The sequence below is a fragment of the Apis dorsata genome, unplaced genomic scaffold (assembly GCF_000469605.1).
Source record: "Apis dorsata unplaced genomic scaffold, Apis dorsata 1.3 scaffold_254, whole genome shotgun sequence".
In the NCBI taxonomy this organism is placed as follows: domain Eukaryota; kingdom Metazoa; phylum Arthropoda; class Insecta; order Hymenoptera; family Apidae; genus Apis; species Apis dorsata.
In genome coordinates this window covers 320,579-328,752 of record NW_006263532.1, presented here as the reverse complement: position 1 = coordinate 328,752, position 8,174 = coordinate 320,579, and positions in this window count along the sequence as shown.

Here is an 8,174-nt window from a genome sequence, read left to right as displayed (position 1 = left end):
CGCAGTAATCTGTAACAGTATTAATAATATATTTGAAATGCTTAAATTTTAATGCTGATATTTAAATATGTATCCTTTTATGAACATTTTTTTCATTCCATGTAACATAAATTTTACGTGATTTACGTAATTGATTTTCGAAAGAGAATATGAGCAATTAATTTGAATAATAAACAAACAAGAATTTGCTTTATATAATCTCTGCATTTATATCATTAGAATGAATATAAATATTTCAGATAGATCAAAGAATTAAAAGCAATTTTTTCTATAACAAATATAAAGATGATATATCTATCTGAAAATTATTTTAGTTGGTTTACAACAACATGTATAATTAATGCTGACATAATTGGAATAACAATGAAAAAAAATTAAAGGTGACGAGAATATCGTAAAACTAAGTTTTATGTTCATAATTAAATCTGTTTATGTAAACTAATATTTTGTCGCTATGTATATATATAATTTCAATTTATCATTTCTCATATTGTTTATTACAAATTCAATTAGATTTCAACATTACATTTGAAAATGTATAACAATTGCATTAACTTAAAAATAATAATTCTAAAATTCAAAAATTAAATTATTTTCACTTATATTATTTACACTTTTGATTGAGTTAAAATATTTTCTTAAAAAAAGAAGTTTGATCAATATATTCTAAGGATGCAATGCTTGATTATAGTGAATGTCAGCTCGATGGCAAAGTTGAAGAAGCCTGGCAATCAAAATATTTAGAATAATTCAATCGAACGCAAAGCTAAAAAAAACTTTTTCAAATTGTTCACAGGTCCATAAAAAGCAGGTGTGTTTACTACTAACAAAGGATATTTAGGGTAAAGGGTTTTCATAGAACCATAGATACATTGCATGCTCGAAATAATATTGAAGAGAAGAGATATCGGTATACATATCAATATATTTAGCCTTTCGTTTTAATTTTTGCAAGTTATTAAACATTTTTGTGACAATATATATATATATATGCTTTAGCAAATTCAAAAGTAATTTCAGAATCACTGAAAAATTCCAATTATTCTTTCTACAAATAATATGGCTAATTTACATCTAAACAATTTTTTTTGAAATAATTAAAATTTAACTTAAATGATAGTAATTAATTAAAATAAATAAATAAACTTTTTATTATCATGCCATCAAAAATCTATTCTTTAATTTATTCTATCCTAGTTTAAAGCATAGTTCAAACAAATTACAAACTCGAAACGAGTGTTTTCGAACACTTATAAGAAATCTGTAAACTTTTCACGATTTGATGGAAGTTCGATGCAGCATGGTTTAATTCGTTTTCGCGATGCCTAAAGCGGCCACGATCATGGATCGCATCAACGAGCATCGAGAAGGCTATCAAAATAACGAACCTATCTCATTTCAAAGTGCTTTACGCGCGCCTGGCTGGGTTTAAAACGAGCCAAGATCCGTTGCATACACGTGCAACCGGCCTTTTCATCTGAAACCCAAACGGTTCATCCCAGCATCTGCTCCATTGATGTCTCCTAGCTTGTGATTAGTTGGCGGTGAACCGCCAAAAATTCGAAGAACCTCGAATAGCCTTATGTGCGCATATGTGTATGCATCTTGAAGAAAGCATACCTCGAGATCTTCGCTTGGTTTCCTCAAGATTTTCGCTCGGATGCGTATAAATACGATCGTCGAATCGATGATCGATCCACAAAGTGGTCGATATAAAAATAGAGGAGGGTTGTTCGCTCTGGTTGGCTACTATTCTGCTACCAAGGACATCAAAGTGTTTTCTGTATCGCAGTTCGGATTTTCCTTCGGTTAACTTTCCTCCCTTTGTTCATTCGGGAGGGAAAGAAAAAGTTGGGATCGTTCCTATCCTGTACCGCCATTTCTTCCCAGTGAAGATTTTTGGGAAAGTTATCGATAATTCATTTTAAGTGGTACATTACAATTGGAAACTCCATAGGAAAGTTTCGACGGAAGACAAACTTCCAGAGGCGGTCGAACTCTTCAACAAAGTGAAATACATAATGCATGCCTAGCTGGAACATAATTAAGCAAGGCGGAGAGGAGAGACGAAGTTTTAACCGATTTACTTCGTCGCGAGGTAGACAATTCAACCTGAGTTCTTGAAGGGAACTTCACGTCTTGGAATATGGCTGCGATCGTTTTAACGATCATCTTTTATCTGTTGCGATAATGTTGATTTCTTTTTACAATGAGGTTCCAAGATGATACCGTGTAATCGGATAATAAGTCCACTAACTCTTTCCTCCATTATCGTTCCTTTATATGATAAAAGATGATCGTATAATTGGGTTAATACTCACCTCTTTGAAACATATTTATTAGCGAGCAATTATTGGGCGAAGAAATTAATTTGAAACTCTTATAAAATAAAATTACCATTCATCCATCGATCATAAAATAAAAGATTTCTGAGATTTCTTTCATAACTTTAACTAATGTTAATAAATCATTGACTAAGTTTTGTTGTTAATTCTCTAATTTAGAATATTCATAATAATTCGTATAAATGGAAACGTAACAAAGAGTAAATTATTTTAACGATGTTGGTTCAAATAAATGGAGTTCCACTATATATATTTTTTTTTTATAAGTATCAAGTATTTACAGAATTGTTCTTGCAAGGGAATTTAATTGAGTGGAGAATTAGCACGGTTGTACAAACAATCGGATATAGGGAAACGACGTTACCGGTTCTTGCACGGCTTTGATCGTTAGCCTGTAAATTTTCGTACCTCCATGTTAGCCGATCGTGGATTCGGCTAACTCATGAGAGGTCTGGATATCGGGAAAATGGATGGTGGATGTAACGATCGGTTACCTCTACTAAACGTTTCGCTGTTCACCAGAATTGCTGAATGTAAACTGTCTATTACCGACGTTTGGACCTGATCGTTGTTCGCTTCTGTTGAGTGCGCATTTATCAGTATTGTACTCTATATATAGGATACACGATACGATATAGATTTTCTACGATCGTTCCTCTGTTTGGATTTATCTTTGCTCGAGCAGGTATTGGCCAATATCGGTTACGATGAATATGTAACGAGAAAAGTAATTTTTGCATGTATTGCTCTCGGATCGATCGAACTTTTTCATCGTGCACGGCCTCCTTGGACGTTTAAAAAAGATATTCCACTCCAGTTTATAGGTATTAACGCGAACTTTGTGCGTTAAATGGAGTTTGAATAACAAGAGGATCGCTTAAAATGTGTTCCAGTATGTATGGACACGATATTATATCAAGATAGCTTCTCTATGGTCTATTAAAGCTTGGTCATTGACAAGCCTTGTACTTGTGATCAAAGCTGCACCTATCTCTCTGTACATACATAGTTTATTAATCACTTTGCCGTGTACCATGGAAGATTTTAATTGAACGTTAAATTCTTAAAAATTATCCGTTCGTCTCCGATGCAACGAATTTCGATATATTTCTTCTGGCACTAGAAACTCCCTGTATTAACTTTGTATGTATATAGCGATTGTATCTTTTACAAGATACTATATTATAATAAAATATAAATTTATTAAATCGATGGAATAATTTATTATAAAATTTTTCTTTAATCACGAAGATAAATGCATAATAACGAGTTAATAACGAAAACATTTTAAAATTTCTTCGTTTTGACATTTTACCATAATTTTTCGTACATTGCATATGAATTTCGCGTTCAGAAATCTTCGCATCGATATTTTTTGCATTTCTGTGGAACATTCGTATTGCGAATTTATTTTATATTTTCATATTCCTTTGAAAAACTTCTTCTAAATACTTAATTCCCCGCTCGTCTTTCAGAACTTTCGAGTGTCACGAGTAATTAACACGTTTACCCAACGGTGATATCCACGGTAAAGGTCCACCAAAAAGGAAAGTGTAATTCAATGTCGGACCTATGGACGTATACACGAGCGGACAGAGAAGTAACCGCACGATAACGCGGCATTCCAGCATGAGAGGATAGTAATTAAGACCTCAACTGGTCCCAAGGGACTTTGTGCACCGTCTCTCTATATCTTATCGCATGGCTCGCCCGACTGGATGTCCATGCATTATATCTATGGGTTTATTCACCCAAGAGGGCAGTTCCGTATCGTGAAACGAGTCGTTGTACACGTAGACAGAGTTCGATCTTGTGTTTTCTAATTATCGATGAGGTTCTTCGAACGGGCGTCGCTTCTTCACGGATATATCAGGTGTTTCGAGTGGAACGTTTAAAACCTGAGTCAATTAAGACATTCTGTCTTGAAAATTTTTACAAGCTCTGGTATCGATTCAGATACATTCGTATCGTGATCTAAAGAATAGACGATGGGGAATAAAATTACACGTTAGTATCAAGGATGATACAATCTTTAAATCCAAAATTTAAAATGTTTCGAGATTTCGAATCTTGAAGTTTTTTTACGATTTCAATTTTACGATTCTCTAGATAAACAATGATTATAAATAAGAAGTTTCGTAAGAAATTTTAATTGATAAGAATTTATTTCTAAAGGAATTACATATACGATGAATAATATTGCCAATATCGATAAATATTGCTGTGGTAAATATACAGATTTTTTTATAAGAAAAAAGAGAAAGAAAAAAAAGAAAATAAAAGAATTTTCGAAAAGTTTTAAATTTAAGGATATAAAAAATCAAATTTCGATCCATATCGAGTTAATAATATTTAAAATTAAATCTAAATGTTTAATTTTTCAGAATCGACAATGTGATAAATATCGACTCGATGGTTAACGAAGACTTGGAATTAGTTGCAAGATGGCCGATCGACCGGTGAAATCATTAAATTGTCAGGAAATTGAACCGGTTTAGACGAGTGCAAAATAATCTCATGGATAAAAATACGGATGGAAAGCTGGTCGTACGGCAATTATATTGGCACGACTTAACGCATAACGATCATTTTTTCCAACGCCGGGCCGGTAACATGGGAAAATAGTTTAATATCGGCGAACCGGTTTGACGCCGCTCGTTTTGAGATGGCGACGGTGACGTTCGGTCACGCAACCCGCATTATACTTTGAAAATAAGAACAAGAAGAGTATCGTTGATGAGCATGCATCGAGAGAATTTAAAGAGACGCGCAAAGAACACGAAACCATTATCGTGTTGACTAATTGCGGAATTTTATAACAACAGATGGCCAGTGGACATCTTGAGAATGACAGGTTACTTATTTGTATTTAAATTAAAAATGGCAACTTGTAAAGTTGAGTCACTTGAGTTCATTTTGAATGACTTCTAAAGTATGCTGCAAAAAAAATTATTTGACATGGAAATTGCATGATACTAGAGAAGGAACGGATGAAATAATTTTATAAATAACTCATTTGTTTAATAACACTTTGAATTTTTTAAATACGTAACTTTTTTTTGTATTTCAGAATTTCAAAGAGGGATAAATTTTTTATGAGAAAGGATAAATTTTTTGGATATGTAACGAGAACATGAACAACATTTTTGCAAATATTAATTGTGCAAGAACATTTATATTTTTTATTTGAAATTTATAAGAGTAATAGTTTTATTGTTAAATGATATATTTCTGAAAGAAAATTGACCAATAACCATGGTCATAGATACCATACTGATCTCTTGAGGTTTCAAGTTGACATGATTAATAGAAGCCGCCGAAATTGGTTCTTAATGACGCGATAAAGAAATGGGGCCCAACCGCCATTAGATGCATTTTAGTTACGCGTTTCTAATTTTTACTTGGACTAATGAGCTTTTCATCGAGATTCGAGTAATCTTCTGCCCTTAGAAAAAAATGATCTGCCCGCTTATTTTTCTTTTTTATCTGAGCTTATAAACGACCATGATTCGAAATATCAAGATAGAACGATTAATACTAGATAACTACAAAGTTTTTTCTTGGCAGGGGAGAAAAATAAAACAAATGTAAGTAAATAATATTTATTTATTAAAATAATTATTTTTACATTATTTACAGAAAGAAAAATTATAAATATGTATCAATTTATAAAAGTCATAGCATTCTCAATTTTTGATTCTGGAAATGATTGTCCAGAATCAAAATTTAATAGAATTATATATATTGTTGGGTCTTTTTTTACACAGTTTATTTTTACATGATATATAGTCATACAAATAATACAAATCAAATGTATTTCTATATTTTCAATTGTTTTTTAGATAGTCCGTTTTATTTTAAAACAAGTTTTATATTTTATTTGCAAACCAATTATTATATCACTTTTTTATATGATTTTTTTTTTATGCTCATTCACTGTGTAAAAACAGACCCAAATATACATAAATTCTATAATACATACTTATACAAATGCATAACTTTAAATTTAATTCAGCACACATTCAATTTCAACTCACAACAATCATTCACTCTTGATACATGTTTATAGATATTTTTTATATATAATTATTTATTTCATCACATATTTTTTCATCATAAAAATAATAACAATTTTCTCATTTATTTTAGAGATATATATCCATCCACTTCTTTTACGTTAAATTATATTCCACACAAAAATATATTCGTTCATTCATTAAATCTATGTGCCTCAATCGCGAAATTATTAATCAATGGAAAATACGAGACACGTGGACAACACACATTGGGTAACGATTCTGCGCGGATGATGCATGCTTAGAGAGCGCCCAAGCATTTCCATCGTGAGGGATGCCTCCAAGCGGCAGATTCATGTCATCGTGTCATCGATAATTGATGTATACGCGAACTAATGGCTGTAATTACCTCAACCTAATATCCAACGTGGAATCTCGCGCTTCCCTGACGCGCATACACATCCGTGGTGGCGGGAACGAAGCGGTATTCGCGCTAAAATTTCCAGAAGAAATTAATGATTTCACAGAGGCCGTGACAGTTGGGCCGTGATAATTAATCGTCACGGTTTGCCTGAAGCGGCGTGCATTGGATCTTCTTGTCATATTTCTTTTTATTCTTCTTGGTCATTCTTTGGACAAGAATTATGCCAGACCACCGTATATTACACAATGATACTGACCTGACATTTATGAACAGTAATGGAATACATTTTTGGACGAGAAGAAAAGTTGGATATGGAAGTCTTCAGGATTGACCTCGTTCGAAGAATTCTTTAGCAAAGGATTTCGAGTATTGTTCGAGTGAAATTTTGGAGCTTTGGAGAGTTTGCTGTACAAACAGGCACTATTCTATATATAGTTGGACGAGTAGAGTCAGTGCAGATAAACAAAACACTTGTGTGTAAAGCGCGTGATATATGCAGCGACCCAGGCTATTGTATGGCAAACGCAAGTCCACTATTCACGGCTAGGAAGGAAGTTATGTTAAAATAAAAAGATATTAATTGCTTGGAACTTGTTTTATAATTTTATGTAATGCGTTATTTATATTTATATTCGCTGGAGATGAAATATAATATAGTGTCTACATTAATTTTAAGAAAAATAAATTCCTATATTATAATAAGCATTAGTAGCATTTTTTTATATTTATATTCACATAAAATAAAATTTATCATTTTACAATGAAAAAAAATTGTATTTGAATTATATTATAATGAGAAAAATTGTATCAATGATAAATTTTATTTTCATATAAAATAAACAGTAAAATTGTAAATTTTATAGAATAACAATGTAAATAATAAAATATATGTACAGTTTTATTAATAAATTTTATTTTTTATGAATATTTTGTTTTATTTTATATTTACCATTATCACCATCCTTCCACAATTCCTTAGAATATTGTAATTTTAAATATTAGAAAATATACCATCAATTGTAATGCATCTATCTGAAACTACATTCTTATTCTTATTAGAAAGATATAAAAACAACAACGCAAAGGTGAGTATACTTAGAAATAAGAAAACTACTCAAAAAACAAGAAAACACAAAAATGAAGAGAATAAAAAGCAAGTACGCAGGTACTTCATTTAATCAAAAATTTCAAAAATTCTTGAAATTTCATTTCTAAGGATTTCAGAAAATCTAAGAATTAAATATATCAATTCAAAGAACTATAAAAAAATTCTGGGAAGAAATTTTAAAGCTTAGGCAAAACTGAAATCAGCGAAAAATTTTCAGTCCTACCTCTTTGCATATCATGTTCTCCTAATGAAAAGTCGAAATTTTGGCGAAAATTTTTCTG